The 21,087-nt window shown below is 47.4% G+C and overlaps 1 protein-coding gene across 3 annotated transcripts in view; it reads right to left on the bottom strand.

Annotated features, from left to right (window-relative positions):
- The window catches only part of BACH2 (BTB domain and CNC homolog 2), a 224,216-nt gene that overhangs the window by 157,893 nt on the left and 45,236 nt on the right, over positions 1-21,087 (bottom strand). For all 3 annotated transcript variants that reach the window (XM_064169249.1, XM_064169250.1, XM_064169251.1), the window contains one exon: positions 13,720-13,806. The gene's annotated coding sequence lies outside the window, so the exon portion shown is untranslated. The remainder of the gene's footprint in view (positions 1-13,719; positions 13,807-21,087) is intronic.

The following is a 21,087-nucleotide window of genomic DNA, read 5'->3' as shown; positions in this document are numbered from 1 at the left end:
AAAGAGGAAAAACCGTGTGACCTTCCAGCGCTCAGCTGGAGTTGTCAGGCAAGAGTTAAGGCTGGGGAATCTTGCAATTCTGTTTATATTCTTTCACCACAAGCAGGTGTTGGGAAGCCCAGCATGGGAGGGGCATGCAGATAAAAAAAGAAAGAGGAACCACTCTTTTTTTTGATGTGCATGATCTATACAGATGAATCTCTTTTACCGACAGGCTCTTTTCCTGGAATCGGCACGGGTGCCCGAGCGTCACCGCCGGGCTCTCCGGTAAACAGGCAGCATGCCTCAAATGTTTAGGTTGCTACCTTTTTGTGGTAGAGGATGGTGTGGTTTGGATGGCAGTCTGGAGGAATTAAGTGATCTTTCACAGAGATACTATGAAAACAACCTCCAAGATCTTTCAAATTTAGATTAATTTTGCCTTTTTCTGCACTTTTGTTGTTGTCGATGATGTTATTTTCATACTACTATGGTCATGCACTGTCGTCTTTGCCATCTGCAAAGTGAGGAACAAAAGACAGTTCTCCACTGATGAGAATCTCAGCATGAGCCAGCAGTGTGCACTTGCACCCCGGAGGGGCAAACGGAGCATGGGCTGCAGCAGAAGTGTGGCTAGCAGGGCAAGGGAGGTGATTCTCCCTCTCTACTCCGCGCTATTGAGACCCCACATGGAGTATGGCATCCAGTTCTAGAGCCCCTATAATAAGAGGGATGTGAAGATGCTGGAGCATGTCCAGAGAAGGGCCACGAGGACGCTCAGAGGGCTGCTCTAAAGGAAGCAGGCAAAGGGCAAGGGGGGAGAAAAAGAAAAGGCAAAATACCCAAAACAAAACCTGCAGTGATTTTAGGCAGAGGGAATCAGGCTCAAACAGACATGCACCGTCATGGATGTATGCAGCATTTCCACGGGGTCCTATGCTCATATAAACAGTTCTCATCTGCCTGTCCCAGCTCATATCCTGCAGGTATGCTCCAGGTCTCAGAGATCTTAGTCAAAGATTAGGAGGAAAACAAAACGGTTTTATAAAAAAGCCAGACCAAACCAAAGCAACAACAAAACCCAAACAAACCAAACCCCAGCACCAGACAGGAGATAAAGCCTGACCTGTGATTCAGCAGATTCAAATGCTCAGCAACACAACAGCCTGTGCACTACTGAAAGACAGCAGCAGTCCATTACATATATTGATTTTCAGCACTTTGTCAGCACTAATGATGTTACCTCATTAAAAGAGATAAATGCCCTACTGTTCTACCAAAAGCATCTGCTCCTTCCTCCTTCTTGCCTGTCAGCCGCAGCGCAGCGAAATCAAACCAAAATCCAACACTAAATTCACTTAGAGCTTGCTAAGGTTGCTTTTTATTCACAGAACCTTAGAGGTTGGAAGGGAGAGAGTGATTGGCATTGGAATGGGCTGCCCAGGGAGGTGGTGGAGTCACCATGCCTGGAGTGTTCAAGCAAAGCCTGGATGAGGCACTTAGTGCCATGGTCTGGTTGATTGGCCAGGGCTGGGTGCTAGGTTGGACTGGATGAGCTTGGAGCTCTCTTCCAACCTGGTTGATTCTATGATTCTCTGACCTCCAGAGATCATTGAGTCCAACCCCTCTGCCAAAGCACAATCCCCTAGGGTAGTTTTTGTTACTCTGTTAGTTATTTGTTTGTTTTTAACAAGGTTATTCCGCATTTCTTAGTGCTCATCTCTTCTCTTGACACCAGACAGGTGCATCAAAGGCAAACAAAGCCCTGTGGCCCAACACGGCCTGCCTGCCAGTAAAGGGCTTCTCAGAAAGCAAACTAATGTCTACCTGAAACAACTCATTCTCTGTTGCTAAAAGAACACAGGCTGCAACTTGGATGGCAACAGGTGAAGTGCTAGGTGAGGACGTGACAATGACTGCTGGCCCTTAATGCTCAGCGATGTGATGCCACACATAACACATCTGGTTTATTTCAACAGATTTCCTCCTTACATGCAAAGGTAGCAGTTTACCATAAGAAATGTTTTATGCATTATTCCTTTGTGTACAGGGTCTCTAAAGTACACATTATTAAAGTCTATTAAACTCTCTATTTAGCAGAATTACCAACGTGCCTTTGGGGAAATTATTACAACGAGGCTGTACCAGTACTTAAATTCCACTTGTTTAACAATCTTTTCTTAATCACCAATTCAGGTATCTACATTAAAGAGCAGTGAGACTACTTTCAGTGTGGTATAAACCTGTCTATGAGCTGCTTATGGAAATTAATTTTAAAAAAAAAAGAAGAAAATCAATTTGGCACATTTTCCACAACTAGCCTCAGGTGGCTGCTGCTTTAAAAGAACAGGAACTTCTGAGCCTCTTCCCCAAGCAGTGCACTCCAGAGTTAGACCTGGTTACAGAAGCAACTAACTAGTTGCAACTATACAGTTTAGATCAACAAATCAGTATCTGCAAGATCACAGAATCATAGGATCAGCCAGTTTGGAAGAGACCTCCAAGATCATCCAGTCTAACCTGTCAGTCAGCCCTGTCCAATCAACCAGACCATGGCACTAAGTGCCTCATCCAGGCTTTGCTTGAACAACTCCAGGCACAGCAACTCCACCACTTCCCTGGACAGCCCATTCCAATGCCAATCACTCTCTCTGTGTGAACAGAATGAGAGGATACAGTCTCAAGTTGTGCCAGAGGAGGTCTAGGCTGGATGTTAGGAGGAAGTTCTTCACAGAGAGAGTGATTGGCTTTGGAATGGACTGCCCAGGGAGGTGGTAGAGTCACCATCCCTGGAGGTGTTCAAGAGGTCTCTGGGTGATAGGTTGGATTGGATGATCTTGGAGATCTCTTCCAACCTGGTTGATTCAATGTTTCTATTTCAAACAACGAACAGGCTCTGATGCCCCAGAAACCTCCATTTCTTTATTTGTTGTTATTTCCAATGACAAAACTCACTAGGGCCAAAACCCAGCAAGAAAATAACTTCCATAGAGTGTGCAACTGTCAGCATGTGGGCAAAGGTGAAACCCCCTTCACTTGAGCTATGTGACTAAACAAGCATCTAAGAACTGACCCATCAGATGAAAGAGTCTGCTTCAGACCATGGATCACCCTTGTTTTAACCTCTTGCTCTCAAACGCAGCCCAGCTTGTCTGACTGTGCCACTCATACCCTTGGCACACGAGATGCCCTTCCTCAGAAGCAGCTTGTGGTCCTGCTGCCTCTGTCATCGCCAGCTTCACTAACATTTGTGCCCAAGTGGCACATCCAAGAGGAAGACAATTATTTTGTCATAACCATCTGGGTTCTGCCATCCATCCAGACATCGTTAATCCCAATGAATGGCACTAAGAAGGGCAGCAACAAGCCTGAGCTTTTCCAGCACAGTCCAAGCCCACTGGAGGGCCTTCAAACCCATTCACGGTACTATGTGGAAGCAAATAAGCAATCAACCCAGAAACGAGCAGACAGCTATGCCATGTTAATTATTGATGCCATCCTCCCAGAAAGCTTGACAAATGTATTTTTTCAGCATTTTGTTAGTAATTCCAAGAAGGCATTCAAATATAAACCAGCAAGCTGAAGTCACTTAAAAAGACCTCATTAGTTCCTAGTAAGAAGTCACCTTGCAAGTGCCGGTTTGTCTTTCCATACCTGGCATTCCCTTTTACCTAATCAACACCTTGGGGCTGTATGACAGCAGCTATCTTTGATAAAAGCAGCATTCTGATGAAGCAGAAAGACAATCAACATTTGCATGATCAAGTAAGCCATCAAATGTATTTATTTATGCCGTGACCATAGCAATCAAGAGGCATCAAACGCAGAACTGAGCATCAGCTAAATGCATTTTAAATCTCTTCTTTTCACTGAGGAAATCGTTGACTAGCAGGACTCTTTGGGGTCTGTACAGGCTGCAGTTAGAGAAGCAGATACAGGAGATAAATTGCTCTACTTCTGCAAAAGCAAGTCCTACTTCTGCCAGTAATAGTGAGCCTTTCATCTCAGCACTCAGAGTTTGAACAACTGAGAAAAAAACAGCAATGTAATTCCACTCACTCAGAGATAAACATCTCTGAGAAATGAGGACATCTCTTTTCCTTAAACAAAGCTGGCAAGGCTGTAGCTAAAAATATTTGTGCAACACACACAGTTTGGTGCGGACACAGGAAAATAACTGACATGAGTAACCAGAGTGTTTAATCACAGAAACATTCAGGTTGGAAAAGCCCCACAGGATCACAAAGTCTGACCCAGAACCCTACTTTACAAGGTTCACCCCTAAACCATAGCCCCAAACACCACATCTAAACAACTTTTAAACACATCCAGGGTTGGTGACTCTACCACTGTCCTGGACAGCTCATTCCAATGCCTGAACACTCTTTCCATGAAAAAATGTTTGCTAATGTCCAGTCTAAACCTACCCAGTCGCAGCCTGAGGCCATTCCCTCTTCTTCTATCACTAATTCCCTGTGAGAAGAGACCAGCAGCAGCCTCTCCACAATGTCCTTTCAGGTAGCTGCAGACAGCCATGAGCTCTGCCCTCAGCCTCCTGTTTCAAACTAACCACCCCCAGCTTCTTCAGTCGCTCTTCATTAGATTTATTTTCCAGGCCCTTCTCCAGCTTCCTTGCCCTCCTCTGCACTGGCCCCAGCACCTCTATATCCCTCTATTCTAACCCCAGCTATTCAAACCATCAATCAAAAGACTCAAAATCCACCTAAATTCAAATATGGCCCACAAGGATCTATTAAACATGGACAAATTCATCAAGGAGCAACAGTATGTTCCCACTAACTGCACAAGGGCAGTGATCAGAAGTGGCTTTTGCCTACATCAGTTTAACTTGAAGGCAAAACCGAAAGGATCACATTAGCATTTAGTGAGACTGCAGGAACTACCAGTGAGAAGCTAATGGAGTAAACAGAGCCTTAAAACAACTTCATATTTAACACAGACTTGAAAAACTTGCTACTCCAAGGGCAGTGCCAGAGGGTGCTTGCACATTCTGGCTGGAAACTCCTGACACCTCTCGAGGATCCCTAAGGATGTTCCAAAGGAATTAAAGAAGCCAATTTTATATGCTTTGTGCTGTCTGGATTGACATCTCACTAAAGCAACGGGCAAAGTTTAGGCTCCAAAAGGACTTCTACCTCTGCTGCACTCGATGGAAGGGAAGGGAATGGAATGAGATCTAAGCTTGTTTGCTGTGCGGCTGACAGAGACTTTCCAGCAGAAGTGGAAGTCAGGCGGTGAGCAGGTGATAAGCTGCTCTCAGAGATTCCCTTGTTTTGAGAGGAGTGGAGCGGCTGGGAGATTTTCAGAGCAGATTCTCCAAACAAGCTGTTCAGAGAAGCCACTATCCAGAAGGCTTGACAGGAGGAAAAGGAAGCAGGGAAATCACAGTTAATGGGATTTGGCCACAAGCAGAAAACAGCTAGGTTTCCAAATACATTACAAACGGTCCTGTGCTTTACTACTGCAGTAGTTCCTTGCTGGGTAAGAAAAATTTACATAGATTTAATGCCTTAGAAAGCTCCACGGAAACTGTGAGTAACCTGCTCAGAACAAATCTCACCTCTCCCCTCGGATGCCCTTTAGATGCACAAATGAAGGGGAAATTGCCACCGCTACAGCGTAACTTCTATGATGTTTTGCTAGGGGGAAGCTGTCAAGCTAGAGATTTCTTTTCAGGTTATTTCCTAAGTCCCCAAAATGAACGTTTGTGATACAAGTAGGTCACTGTACCACTCATCTGAGAGACCACCACAAAGAATTACAAGGTTTGACCAAGTTTTCTGTGGGAGGGAATTGCTACACAATACAGTCAAGCAAAATAGTTTGAGCTCAAACATAGAAGGGTGCCTCGCTCCTGGAGCATCTCTCCTTGGCATAACTTCAGACTGAGGGAGGTTATACAACCAAGGCACAGAATAAGGTATTTGGAAGGAAACAGTGCACTTATGCCTGGGGGAAAGTAAGCAAACTCCTGGCTATGAGTTGTATCACTTTGGAAAGAGCAACCTCAGCAGGAGGTTGAGCACCGCAGCAGGACTCCACTGCCTTGGTGAGGGAGACATTGAGGACCCCTGTTCATCCTCCAATCTAGGTGGAAACTTGGTTGCTTAAAGTGGCAATGAAAAGAATATTACATAGATGATGCCCTCTACCTGTGCAAAGTGAAGTCAAGCAGAGGACATGACACAACACGTAAGAACTCTAAACTCATTCTTCCTCTGATCCCAAAGGAGGCAGCGCCACAGTACGTGCAAGGAGGGAAAAGGCCTGCAGCAGAGAAATTTCTGGGCTAATTGTGAGATAGAGGAAGAGGAGGTAGGTACAGAAGAATCGAAACGATAGGAGAAGTGAGATACAAGAATTATGGGGCTGATAGCATCTTATAGGCAACACACTTTTAGAAGAAGAGGGGGAAGTTGAGCAGCCACGGAAGATGGGGAAGGAAGAGCAGGGCTGATTTCCCTGATAGTCAGGTCATCAACAGTTCCTGAAATCTGTTGTAGCAGTTGAAAGCTTATTGGAACACTCTAATAAGACAAACTGGTACTTTCCTGAAATTTCAGTGCAGAATCTAACTAAATTAGATCACAGGTTGCAGAAGAATCACAATGATAAAGTCTATGTCATTCATTGGTTTGCTAAGAGGTATAAAAAGCCAAAGTATAAACAAACAATTTGTTCTTCTTGGCTCTTGGGCACTGGATCTGTTCTCCTCTCTCTCTAATCTCTTCCACTTATCTTGACTGACAAGATAACACTGAAGCCTTGCCGGTTGTTCTCTGTCTGGGGAGAGAGAATCACAGAATCACTCAGGTTGGAAAAGACCCCTCAGGATCACCAAGTCCAACCTATAACCCTACTCTACAAGGGAAGGTGGCATTGGTGCCTTCTGGGCTTTCTTTGTCCAGAGGGAGAAGTTTGCATTTCTGCAGCATTTCTCAATTGCACATAACTGTAAATACATGTAAATATATTTTGTATGTATGCCTGTAAATTTAGCTTTGCTGTAAGTACAGCTTCATTTTACTTCCAGTTTGTCTGAGCTGGTCTGGTAAATTCTAACTGGGAGGGGGGAAGTTCCCAACCCACCACACCTATGTAGCTGGGCTGGTTGTCCAATGTAAAGATGCAAAAAGCAACACAGGCAGCATCTTCGGAGTGCAAAAAGGAGATACTGAGGAGTGAGGCACTCTGCAGGGGAGTGGAAAAACTACAAGTCTGCTAAGGGCCATACATAGAGCTGACTGTAGAGCTCCCAGCTGGTGAGAGATGTAAGCAGTTAACAGGAGTTAAGCAGAACTGTCCACTAAGACAAAAAACCTCACAAATTTTAGAGAAAGAAAGTCACAGTAACTATGCAAAGAGAAAGTAACAGAACTGTCCTTCTCTGGCACCTTTCCAAGGGGCTCAAAGCAAAGAGGATGGAGCCAGGCTCTGCTGGGTGATGCCCAATGACAGGACAAAGGTCAGTGGCTGGAAGCTGAAGCATAGGAAGTTCGATGGAAACAGGAGGGAAAACTCTTTCACTGTGAGAGTGACAGAACACTGGAAGAGGCTGCCCAGGGGGGTTGTGGAGTCTCCCTCTGGAGATATTCAAGAGCTGTCTGGATGTGTTCGTGTGTGATCTGCTCTGGGTGATGCTGCTGTGGCAGGGGGGAGGTTGGACTGGATGATCTTTCGAGGTCCCTACCAACCCTTAACATTCTGTGATTCTGTGATCTACTGCCATCCCACGACACAGCCTGTTGCACAGTCCAGGTCCCACGCCTGGCCGTATTTTCATCCCTATTCTCTTATCCTCCTTGCTGATCCTCACCTCAGACATCAGCTGTAAGCTAAGAGGTAAGAACCCCACCATGAGTTCGTGCAATGCAGGACCCCAACTGGCACTCGGGGTGCTGCCAAGTGCTCCTTCACCAGAATTAACAAGGCGGCCTGATCAAGAGACACAGAAGACAAAAGGGTCCCACCAAGTGAGAAAACTATTAAGCGCGAGAAACGAAGGCTCTCCCCGGGCTGAATGTGCTCGGCGGCACAGCCTGGCAGGGCACGGGGGCTGAGAAAGCCAGCTGTCTTTCAGACAAAAGTGGAAAAAAAGAAGCACGAGGAGGAAAAAAGGGAAGACAAGGTCAAGCAGAGGGAGGCTGGCTCCAGACAAACCCTCCCCTCCCCGCAGGAAAGCACCTCAGCGGATAGCGCTGTGGAGTCTGCAGAAGATGCTGCTCAGAAGGGGAAAGGTTCAAGTTAAAATCCAAACCCACATTTACACACTCCCACGAGTTCCTTAACTGCAGCTGAGAATTTAATGACATGCTTTGCAAAGGACTTGTTTGATTGCACATGTTTTTCCACCAATTTCCAGTTCCAGCTTCTGCTGCTACCCTGCTTTTTAATCATCGCTGGGACAAAACATTAATATTCAGATATTGCCTTGCAAAGAAAATTGGAGGAATTGGAAGTTTTATTAACAACACTTAACACACAGACCGTGTCTATTTCAAGGTCTGAATGGATCTCCTTAGAACACTGCATAAATTAAACCCAACCCCATTCTCCAGGACGCATCAAGATCTAAAAACCCCCAAGTTTGATGTTCTCTCTTACCGCCCACTGAAAAAACCCAAACCCAACACGCTGAGGTTAGCTTGGGTTGCCAACGGGAACAAAATCAACGTTCATCTGGATAAGCACAATTTACTCCCCGACGTAATCAAAACCTATACCATAACCAGTCCAAAACCAAAACAAGAAGAGGCTCTCCCACACCCCCACTCCATGCACAACCACCCCCTCCTCCTCGCTGTTATCGACGCCCCAGTGCAGCCTGCCCACTCGGGATCCTGTATCATTCCCTCCATCCCTCCCCATCGCCTTCAACCATCCCTGGAGAAGCACGAAGCCGCCAGGCTCCCCTGTCCCCACCGCCCCGCTCGTGCTGGCGGCCAGACAAAGCAAACTCTGGTTGCATCATGGAGCAAACTCATTTTCCAGCAACCTCCCAGCCCGGAGTTTACCGCTACTGTAATCCGGTGCTGTCAACAACGCCGCCTTTGTTGCACGCTCGTGCACACAGCTTGCTTGTTGGCTGGTTTGGTGCCTCTGGTTGGGGTTTTTGTTGTTGTTGTTGTTTTGGTTATTATTATTATTATTATTATTTATTTTAAGGAGAATTTTTTTTTTTGTTTCAAATGAGTAATCTGTTTTCAAGTGATTTCTCCTCCGTGCTGGCTCCACCCTGTACTGTAAACGAGACATTACCTTATACAAGAATGAATCTGCTGCATTCCTCTGTCTAGCTGCCTCGCAGCACATTTCCTACGCTCACAGCAGCCCCGGCAGCGCAGGCTCTCCCACCCCTTCCCCCCCCTCCTCTATTTTTTTTTTCTTTCCCTTTTTTTTTTTCCCCCCCTTTTCTTTTCACTGCCTCGCTGTGTTTTTGTGTAAATGATCTCACATGACTCAACAAATCCATCTGCCTGGAGCAGGCCAAGTTTGGAGCCTTCCCAGGAGGGAGGAGAAGAATTGCTTTGTGGAAAGGACCTGGAGCTTTGCCCTTTCTCTGGCTCAAATTACCCGCCTGTCAGGCCTGACGGATTTGGCTAAAAATAAAAGGAAGCGGGCCATGAAAAGGAGATGAATGAGCTCAGCAGTTCCTTAGATAACATGGGCCTGGTGTCGCCCAAAGATCCCAGAGCAGGAACTTCAGATGCCGGGCATGTAAGTGTGGTGCTGCAGCTGAGGCAAACTTGGCTGCTTGGGGATCGAATCAAGAAGGCACAAAAAAGGGCAAACCCAAGCATACGTTGCTGGAAATAAAACAGATAAACACACACGGAATGACAAAATTGTCTGCTGGAGGGTTCAGGTTATAAAAGGCAAGATTTAAGGTGCTTCCAGTGGGGAAAGGGGAAATGGTAGGGAGGGGGGGGGGTGTGGCAGGGGGATGCACGTGATGTCAGCCTCCCACCCTGCCCATGGAGCCTCAGCATCCTCCCTGCAAATGCCTGCCCAGCGCCCGCAGCGGGTATTAAGCACTTAGTTTGGCAATGTAATGACACACTGCAACAATCTGTAATGTGAGGCAGTCAGCAAAGCCCTGGCTCGCAAAGCTCTTTCTCCTAACCATTAACCATATGTTTGGCTCCGCTGCCGCCTGAGCGAGCGGGTGTTCCAGCGCACCATCTGGTTTCTATCCACACAAGCAACTGCAAAGCACAGAGTATTTCCCTCTGGAGCCGTGTCTTCCTCCCTAGATCCCCCTCCCCTCTTAGTCCCCTACTCCTCTGCTTCCAGTCTTCCTCCTTCATCCCCTTTTAAGCAGCAGCCTCATTCCACACTACGATGCTCAGAGCACCAAGGACCACGGTCGCCCCACTGAGGGTGCAGCAGAAGAGTGGGGAGGCCACATCGTACCACCCCACCATAAGCATGCACCCCTGTGTGTGCAGACAGCCGTGGAGGGTCTCTATCCCTCATCACCAAAGCTCAGGGTACTCAGTTAGAGCCATGCAGTTCCTTGGCCCGTCCAGGAGCTGCTGCAGCGCCCATCACATCTCACTCACGCACACATGCGCACAGGAGGCGTTCACTCTGGATTACATCAACTCCATGCCAACGCTGCAGGACTTCAAGAATGAACCTAACAACAGGAGGACAATTAGCAGCGTTTATCTCCCACTCCCAAGTAGGTCTTTCTAGGCATACGGGGTGTTGGTTCCCCATCCCACCAAACCAAGAAGATTCTGAGGAGGGAAAAAAGAAAAAGGAGGGGAAAGAAGAAAGAGGGGGAAGAAAAAGGAATGGAGTTGAGACATAGGTGAAGAAAAAGAAATGAAAATATTTACTCTTCCTGTGATACTAAAGAAGATCTTTCTGAAACTACAAAAAAAAAAAAACCCTTTCAACTGCTACATTTCAGAAGACCTTGTGCCATATGTTTGCTTTATGATTTTATGAATTCCAACTACTATTTATGTCTTTAAAGCACTTCCATCCTTCTGTTTGTTTCTGAAGTCACCTATGGGAGATCAGCAGTAATTTTCCTCTCCAGTTGGCCAGTTTAAGATGAATCATGACCTAACGCATGTATTCAGGGTTGCGAGCAAGAGGATATTCAGCAAATCCCACACTTGCTCCTTTAAAAGAAGTTTATACTCTCCAATGAGTCACACAGGCAGTGTTTATCCAAGTTACCAGTGCTACAAGAACAGAGGGAAAAAAGCAGCCCATTACATTTGCAAATACATACAAATCGCAGCTGTAAGCACCCAACTGCTTACACCAGGACTTGTTTCTATGACTGGATATTGATTCTTTAATAACGTGTCATTACACCAGTGTTGATACAGCAACTCTCTCTTCCCAGAGTATGCAATTTAATACTGGGTTGAGGAAATGGCAAATCCACACTTATTCACACGATATTTAAATGTCCTTCTTGGTCATGACTATAGCAAAGCCACAACTGAGTTTTTCCCACTGAGTGATGACTTCACTGGGATTGCCTGAGAAGTTTGAGGGTAGGATCTGGCCCCAGTTATGAATGTGTAGTGCAATTAGTGCTGTAAACTCCCCACCTGCATCTTCCACTCCCCCTCAGTGAAGAAAATAAAATGATTAAAAACATAAGAGCTGCCTTTCAGCCAGCAACTTAAAGTTCCTACAAAACAGGAGAGTGTCTGCTCAGCAAGTTTGCTGATGACACCAAGCCGGGAGGCTTGTCCCAGTGAGATCTGGACAGACTGGAGAGCTGGGCACAGAGGAACCAGATGAAGTTCAACAAGGACAAGTGCAGAGTCCTGCATCTGGGGAGAAATAACAAACTCCACCAGTACAGGCTGGGAGGTGATCTGATTTAAAGCAGTCCTGTGGAGAGGGACCTGGGGGTGCTGGTGGATAATAAGTTATCCATTGCACAGCAATGTGCCCTTGTGGCCAAGAAGGCCAATGGGATCCTGGGGTGTATTAGGAGGAATGTGTCCAGCAGATCGAGGGAGGGTCTCCTCCCCCTCTACCCTGCCCTGGTGAGACCTCATCTTGAATACTGTGTTCAGTTTTGGGCTCCCCAGTTTAAGAGGGACAGGGATCTGCTGGAGAGGGTCCAGCAGAGGGCTACAAGGATGCTTAGGGGACTGGAGGGCATGGCTGATGAGGAGAGGCTGAGGGACCTGGGGCTTTTTAGTCTGGAGAAGAGAAGACTGAGAGGGGATTTGATAAACGTTTATAAGTAAGTATCTGAGGGCTGGCCAGGAGTTGGGGGGACAGGCTCTGCTCACTTGCTCCCTGGGATAGGACAAGGAGCAATGGGTGTAAGTTGCAGCAAAAGAGGTTCCACCTCAACACAAAGGGGAACTTCTTTACTGTAAGGGTCACAGAGCACTGGAACAGGCTGCCCAGAGAGGTTGTGGAGTCTCCTTCTCTGGAGCCTTTCAAGGCCTGTCTGGATGTGTTGCTCTGTGATCTGTGTTAGATAGGATTGTCCTGCTCTGGCAGGGAGGTTGGACTCGATGATCTCTTCGGGTCCCTTCCAACCCCTAACATCCTATGATCCTATGATCTAAATATGTTTAACCTCACTGTTTTAACACTGCAAATACAGCAGTGACATGGTTAAGTACTACGTATTAGGCTTTCTACAGCCACGGAACAAGAAATTGTCTTCACTCACAAATCAACCAGCAGGAAAGGCTTAGGTCTGGGTCTTTTAGCAGATAATGATCCCCTCTGATCCAGAAATCTTTTAAAAGGGGGAATTCAAGGGAAATATTCATAGATTCAAAGTTGTGCAGTCTAAAGGGACAGCTAATCATTTGACCTTCTTCCATAAAACAGACATGGAGCTTCCCCGCCTACATCAATGCAGCTGTAAGGGGTTAGGGTAGGGAACAAAAAAAGAAGAAATGAAAAAAAAGAAAAGAAAAAAAAAAGCACAGCCTCAGATTCAACAGCCTGGAGGAAGGAAGGAAGCTACTGCACCAGCAGTGTTCTCTTCAGCAATCATCCCCCTCTACTCCGCTCTGGTGAGACCCTGCCTGGAGTACTGCATCCAGTTCTGGAGCCCCCATTATAGGAGGGATGTGGAGATGCTGGAGTGTGTCCAGAGAAGGGACACGAGGATGCTCAGAGGGCTGCAGCAGCTCTGCTATGAGGAGAGACTGAAAGAGTTGGGGCTGTTCAGGCTGGAGAAGAGAAGGCTGTGAGGTGACCTTTTTGTGGCCTTCTAGTATCTGAAGGGGGCCTGGGGCCTACAAAAAAGCTGAGGAGGGACTTTCTAGGCTATTAGGGAGTGACAGGACTACGGGGAATGGAACAAAGCTGCAGGTCAGTAGGGGCAGACTGGACGTGAGGAGCAAGTTCTTCAGCATGAGTGGTGAGAGGCTGGAATGGGTTGCCCAGGGAGCTGGTTGAGGCCCCATGTCTGGAGGTGTTTAAGGCCAGGATGGATGAGGCTGTGGGCAGCCTGATCTAGGGTAGAGTGTTCCTGGGCATGGCAGGGGGGTTGGAACCGGATGATCCTTTTGGTCCCATCCAACCTTGCCTGATTCTATGATTCACTGGTGCTGATGGAACACTCACACCCTCTCACCTGGCTGAATTAATTTAACAGCCAGCCACTAATTCTTGTTATACCTTCTCACCTTCCTCAGTCACTCCTCAGGGCCACTGCCTGCAACCTAGCCGGTTTGTAAAGCAGAAGAGAAAGCAGTGCCACATTATTACCTGAAGCCACCGAGTCCTCCTGCCAACAATGATGTTCATGCAATCACATTTTCCTGCTTTTACAAACTTCTCTCTTGCCTCATCGCTCTGTGTGGGGAAAAAAAAAAAACAAAACAAAAAAAAGACAGAAAAGAGAAAATTGATTAACTGCACACAATTAGCTATCAACTGCATTACAACAATTGGTTTTCCCAGCACATACTTCAGTCTTTTGTTTTCTGCCTTTTTGTGGTATAAAGATACTAAACAAAAAAAAGTCCTTTCCTGAGAACTGCTCTCATTGACCAAACAAAGCAATAGAAGAGAAGGTACCACAGCCCATGCCTTGTAGAACTACATGGGAGAATGCAGCTCTTCTGCCCCCAAATCCCTGGGGCATCCTGCCTGGTAGTGCAGGGACCAACACTAAGCAGACAAGGCCACCAAAAGCAGAAATGTGGGGGGTGGGGAGGGAGAGCTGCTTAATTCTATTTCGGTTTCAAAAGCAAATACATGCCACTAATAACCACAGCAGCAATCTAAGAAGAATACTTGCAAAATTACATCAACAGTAAATTAATCATGGGGTTTCCCTGAAATTTGCACCTATAACATTAAGTAGTGACACCACTTAAAAGTCTCAAAAGGACTTTTTAGCGTTTGTGCTGAGTCCTCACTTCACATATTAGTAGCTTTAAGCTTTTAGAGTCAAATTCTCCTGCCAATACACCAAAAATCCAAAATGTACACTTCACAGAAGACATTTCCACACTCAAGGCAGGAAAAAGCCCTTATGGTAGAAACCCCAGTGAAGATAAACCTCAAAAAAACCCCACCGGCCTCTCTGAATGGTCAGGAAACACATCATAAGTAAAGAAGAAATGCAAGTGGATTTTCAGTCCTGGAAATACCATTAACATCAGTATTTCACTGCTTTTCTTGAGAGCAAGTGAAACAAACCCCTTCACTTAAGAAGATGTAACTTAAAGAGACCTGTAAGTGATAACTTTGCCTTCTTCTACAAGGGCATGCAAATTAAACCTCAACACAAAGCACAGGGCTAGGGATGCAGCCCTGAGATTTCAGGGCTTGGGCACTTGGCATACTCTGTCCATCACCCACATGCATGTCTGCCTGGAAGTTTTTGTTGCAAAGTTCTGGTCACAGCAGCCTGATTGAGCCATTCCTGAAAAAGTGGCTGGAAAGGGTAAATTCTTACAACATCTGGAACAGAGTTTAAACCTGAGGCTAGCCAGGTACCACCCAAAGCAAAGAGCAGAGTCTCGTCCCAGGCTGAGGAGGAACAGAGATGCCCTTTGGATTTGCTCCTGACTGGGCTGGGCCATCTCCCAAGCAAAGCCAGGGATCACTTCTATCTCCTGCTCCAGGTGACCTCCCTGCTGCAGCCTCAGCAGCCTGCGGCCATCTATGCTCAAAGCAGCCAAGAGCTGGGCCAGGCAATGGCAAGGAAAAATAAGTCAAAACAAGAAATGTCACCTAATGGGGATGGAAAATTTGAGGTAGGATGGGGAGAAAGTGACACACTGCTTAGGCATGGAGGGCTGCATTGTGGCTTTGCAGCTGCAGCACTAGCAGTGAATCACGTTAAAGCCTCTACGGAGCCAGTGTACACTGTTTGCCATTTGTTTGCTCTCAGCCTGCTGGCGTACCAAAGCTATGTTGCAGGAGAGAACACTGAACACTGACGAGCTGAAGCACTGAAAAAGGAAAGAAGTGTGGCAAGAGAGTGCTGCCCATGCAGCTCTCATCACCTCCTCCTGCTGCGCTCAGCACAAGACACATACCTGAGCCATGCAACACAGCTATGAGATTAAAGCCTAGGACAACCCTGACAGCTGTTGGCAGTGAAGAGGGCAGCCACCCCGCTGCTCCCTGCCATCCCTCTCAGCGCTCAGGCAGATGAGCTGTGCCTTGGAGAGCTGCCATGCAGCTCTGATGCAGCACCACTCCAGTCATTTAAACCCAGCTTTTCCCAAGGGACCATTAATGGCGAGTTCCTAACCAACCTGAAACCCTGGCTTCTCTCAAGCACAACTAATGAACACTCACGGCAAAAGGGAACTGTATTTCCAGTACATGAAATACTACACACTATGGAGACAACTCAGCAGCAAGGCTGTAAGACCCTCAAGATCCTTTGTCCTCTTGCTTTAGCTGTCTTCCTGTACAAAACTGGCAACGCTTCCCAAATCATTTATCAAACTCTCAAGCCTGATAAACACATAAAAAAGTTTGAGAGGAAATGGCAAACTCCTTCAGTAGGATTTTAGTAGTGTGCCATAAATAAAAGCGTGAGGCCAGAGACGGAACAGCAGGGATAAAAACAAGATGCTGAGCAGGGCATCGGCCCAGGGCGTGCAGCTTACAGCTGTACGTGCGGCAATAGGCAGCCGACCTGCAAAAAGAGAAGAGTGCCACCACGTCATTGAAAACTGCCCATGCGTTCACAGGACTTACAAGCAGGTCTGTACAAACGTTTTTTATGTCTCACTGAGCCACGCTCCGACCTTAGTTACAATGCAATGTACATGTGTACAAAAAGAGAATTAACAGCAAGCAGCTGGATCCGCCCCAGACATTATCCCGCCTCAGACACTCACAGCCTAGCACAGACCATAGGGCTACTGTCGACTAAATGCACAAGGCAGGAAGATAGACCTTAAAGGTAAATAATTCAGGGCTGGAATTCTTTAAGGTAAATAATTTAGGGCTCTAATGTACTCAGTGACTGAGAATAGGGAGTTCCACTGCTAGGAACCCTCCAAACTGTCCTACATCCAATCCTCGGGAGTGCAGAGCAGAGAACTGCCTCGAATATTCCTGGGTAGAGCAGCAAGGATTCCATCTAAGGCAAAAGCAGCATCAGATAGGAAAAGGCAGCTTTACAGACTGGCTCCAGTGCTCTGCACCGTGCCCATGCGCTGCTGAAAAGGAGGTGCAATTTCAAAAGCACTGCTCGAAGCAGCAGTAGGTGGTCTGTGAAGCACTGTGTCCCATGGAAGCACTGCAGAAACCCTTCAAAGGTAGTCAACACACCAGAGTCTGGTCCAGAGGTGCTAAAAGCACACGTGACTAGGGGTGAGGCTGTAGGCTCTTCGCTAAATAAGACAGGCCCCACATGAAATGGAACCAGGCAAACCCTTAACTCCTCACTTCAGTCTCTCTTCCCTATCCTCTTACAAAATTGGCCACGGTCAAGTGCTTTGATCAACACCTGGGAATTCCTGTGCACGCACCACAAAGCACCTCAGCCAGACAAAATCCATCAGCAAAAGACTGTATCAATCCTCATCAGTTCTTAACTTGCTGGCAAATCTCAGCCTTCCCAGCATGCATCCTCCAGTTCCATGGAGCCAAGCAACAGCTACTCCTGACCAAGGAAAGCAACTACATTAAAATGCAGATACAGCAAACTGTCAGTAATACAATGTTGTTGCTGCTGAAAAAACTCCGAGGGTTTTTATGCTGTCTCACACACACATAAAGTAGTATGTAAAAACACCCTGGGAGTTGCCTCACACTCTCTTAAGAGACCTACATGAAAGCAGCCCGAGGAGGAAACCCCCACCTTTTACCACCAGACACAGGCACGTCAGCAGCAACAGCCAAGGTGCTGCAAAGCTGCAGCTGAGCCTGGAAACACCGTATGGGAACGCTCCTGCAACTCAGCAGCTGAAAACACCGTTGCTGCTCTCACTCCATGCCCAGTGGAGATGAGATCTCATCGCCAGCAGAGATCTGGGTCACCATCAGGAAGCTGGAGCTATCCCAGCCCCATCTTCTAGGTAACGCTTCCGACATGGGAAACAAATCTGCAGCGAGGTTGCACACAACAAGATCCTGGGTGTAAAACAAAACCCAACCATGGGCAGTTTCTTTGCTCCCTGGTGATACCACCCAGCTGAAAAGAAACAAACCCCACCACGTGACGTCTTGTACGCAAACTACTCTGCAGAAGAAGTCTGTTGTATAAGTGTAAGGTTCAGACTGCACTGTCTCAAAAGCTGGTAAATGCATCTTGATTGCCCAAGTCTGCCTCCTAAGCACCAGGCCAAAAAGCACTTGTTGGCCTACCTTGCACTTCAAAAACGTAAACTCAAATGTAAGGAAGGAGAAAGTAAGACAGACAATGAAGTATCAGTTTCAAACCTATGATGAGAAGCTGGACGTGAGCAGGCAGTGGGAGCCTGCAGCCCAGAAGGCAAATCCCAGCCTGGGCTGCACCAAATGCAGCATTGCCAGCAGAGCCAGAGAGGGGATTCTGACACTTTGCTCTGCTCTGCTGAGACCTCACCTGCAGTGCTGCATCCATCTCTGGACCCCTCAATACAGGAAGGACACGGAGCTGATGGAGCAGGTCCAGAGCAGGGCCACGAAAATGCTTATGAGATTGGAGCAGCTCTGCCACAAGGACAGGCTGAGGGAGCCGGGGGTGTGCAGCCTGCAGAAGAGGAGGCTCAGGGCAGACCTAACAGCAGCCTGCCAGTGCCTGAAGGGGGCTACAAGAAGGCTGCAGAGAGACTGTTTGCAAAGGGCTGCAGGGACAGGAGGAGGGCAATGGCTTCAAGCTAGAGCAGAGCAGATTTTGACTGGATGTTAGGAACCGGTTCTGCACTATGAGGGTGATGGAACACTGGGAGAGGTTGCCCAGGGAGGTGGTTGTGGCCCTATCCCTGGAGATATGCAAGGAGAGGCTCAACAGGGCTCCAGGTGACCTGATCTAGTTGAGGATGTCCCTGCTGACTGCAAGGGGGTTGAACATTTGGAGGTCCCTTCCAGCCCAGACCATTCTATGTTTGGTTGAGGGGGAAAGGGAAATTAAAGTGCTGAGTCTCCAGGCCATCAAGAGCTGATACCTATTCAGAAGCAGGCCTGAAAACCAAACCAGCTTTCCAATCTCTGCTAACCAAAGCTTCTGCAACCTTTCTGCACACCACTGCTTTGTGTACTAAGCTCATGGTACTGGAGTTCAACTGTCAGAGGAATACAAATGGCAAACCTAGAGAGTGAACTGGGGTATTTATTTACAGAGAAGAGAAGAGAACACACCGTGCACAAGAGTCCACAGCCACACACATCCCAACCCTGTTCCTCGCTCCAACACCCACTCCTGAAATTCTGTGCCAACCAGATTAGGCGATGTGCACATGCCTGCACTCCTGTGGAAACAATAGCCTCTTTCAGTCCCTACAATCTGCTGAAGAACCAGGCAAAAACGTCATGGGAAAAGTTAGGAAATCTCTGCAGAAAACAGCCCAGGAGATGAAAGGCAGAACAAACCTTTTAACTTGTACAGAGTTCACAACGTGGTTTAGAAAATAAAACACTCCGGTGGCGGAGCAGCTCCCTGACAAACAGCACCGTGGGCGAAAGCCAGCTCGGGGAGCTGCAAGGCAGATCCAGGAGCTGATACCAGCTCCCCTGGCACACAGGAGGGGATCTTGGCAGGCAGGATAGGTCCTCCCGCTCCTAGTGCGCAGCGCTCTTGTCTTTGCTCCCCTCCCAAACAACGCTCCGCTGCTGCGGAGGGCACAGCACTAGGTTGTAATTAATGCAGCACAAGGTTTGAACTGCCTCAGGGTTAAGCACTTCTTCCACAGCGGTTAAAGACAGAAAATAACTATAAAGCTCTGCCATAAGGCTGAGGAATTGAGGAGAGGAAAGAAGCTGCAGTGGAGCCACCCCTGACCTCTTGAAATTTCACAGCCAGAGGACTGAAGAGTAAGGAACCACATTTTGAATCAGCGGGGAGATGGGGCAGGGACTCCTGTTGTCAGTGACATTAAGGCTGGGATGATGACTTAAAAGGCATTATGGAGTTGTACAGCCTGCTTTCTCTTCCAAACTCCAGGCCTCCAAAAAACCTGCCACAAATAAATTCTCCTCACCCAACTGGCAGGCCAACACTAAGTGCTCAAGAGACATCTAAAATGAACATGGTTCTACAAATCCTTGTTTCCTTGTACAAATCCCATGTGATCTGCTCTAGGTGATCCTGCTCTTGCAGGGAGGTCGGACTGGATCATCTTTTGAGGTCCCTTCCAGCCCCTAATCTTCTGTGATTCTCCTCTTGCATGGGGCTACATAACTCCAGCAGCAAACAAATGCTGCCATACCAAAGCAGATGCTCCCTCAATGAGCTCACCTGACTATTTCTTTAATTCTCTAGCATTCATCTTCCTGCAGGATTGCTTATGTTAAGGGAAACACTGATGCTATCGCTACAAAACACACTGCCTCCTGTTTGGTGCAAACGTTACAAAGGGCAACAGTGCCAACCAGGGCCTGAACAGCGAAGTGCCCTTGGGGCCAGGAAAGGCCAATGGGGCCCTGGGGTGCATTAAGAGGAGTATCTCCACAAGATCCAAGGAGGTTCTCTTCCTCCTCTACTCTGCTCTAGTGAGGCCCCACCTGGAATAATGCATCCAGTTTAAGAGGGACAGGGATCTACTGCAGAGAGTCCAATGGAGGGCTACAAGGATGATGAAGGGACTGGAGCACTGCCTGATGAGGAAAGGCTGAGAGACCTGGGGCTGATTAGTCTGGAGAGAAGAAGATTGAGAGGGCATCTAATAAATGCATACATGTGTCTGAGGGCACAGCAAGGGACAGAGACAGCCTCTGCTCACTTGTGCCCTGGAGCAGCACAAGGGGCAATGGATGAAAACTGCAGCACAGGAAGTTCCACCTCAACATGAGCAAGAACTTCTTTACCGTCAGGGTCCCAGAGCACTGGAACAGGCTGCCCAGAGAGCTTGTGGAGTCTTTCCAGCCCTGTCTGGATATGTTCTTGTGTAACCTGTACTAGATTCTATGGTTCTGCTCTGGCAGGGGAGTTGGACTTGATGATCTGCAGAGGTCCCTTCCAGCCCCTAGCATCCTGTGATCTTGTAATCTCTGGCTTTGACTTGTGCTGAGCAGGCCATATAACTGCTGGCATCTTACCTCTCACATGTACTTCCCCTCCACCCATGCTTACTCTCTGCAGAATTTTACTAAGTAGTTCATCAAAACCAAATGGCATTTGACACACTGAAGGAGCAAGTCAAAGTACAGTTTGATATGTCTGATTGCACAGACACCATATGAGAATGTGAGAGCTGATCGCAGAATAGCACACATTGGTTTCTCATTTCACAGTTCCAAGAGTCAAAAGAAGTGTGTGGCACCCTGATACATACCAGATGTTTCCAAGTAAGGTGGAAAGCGGCAGGGACACATTAGTGCATTGTGAAAGCTTCCCAATGGCTACCAACTGTCCATGCTGCAGTGAGTGGTCTTGCTCTGCCTTCCAGAGATTACAACCACAACAGAGCAGCAGTACTCACAGCCTTCATGCACATCAAGTCTTGTAATGATGAGTAATGG

Source organism: Pogoniulus pusillus, chromosome 31 (genome assembly GCF_015220805.1).
Source record: "Pogoniulus pusillus isolate bPogPus1 chromosome 31, bPogPus1.pri, whole genome shotgun sequence".
NCBI classification, from domain to species: domain Eukaryota; kingdom Metazoa; phylum Chordata; class Aves; order Piciformes; family Lybiidae; genus Pogoniulus; species Pogoniulus pusillus.
This window is presented reverse-complemented; position numbering and strand designations above follow the sequence as displayed.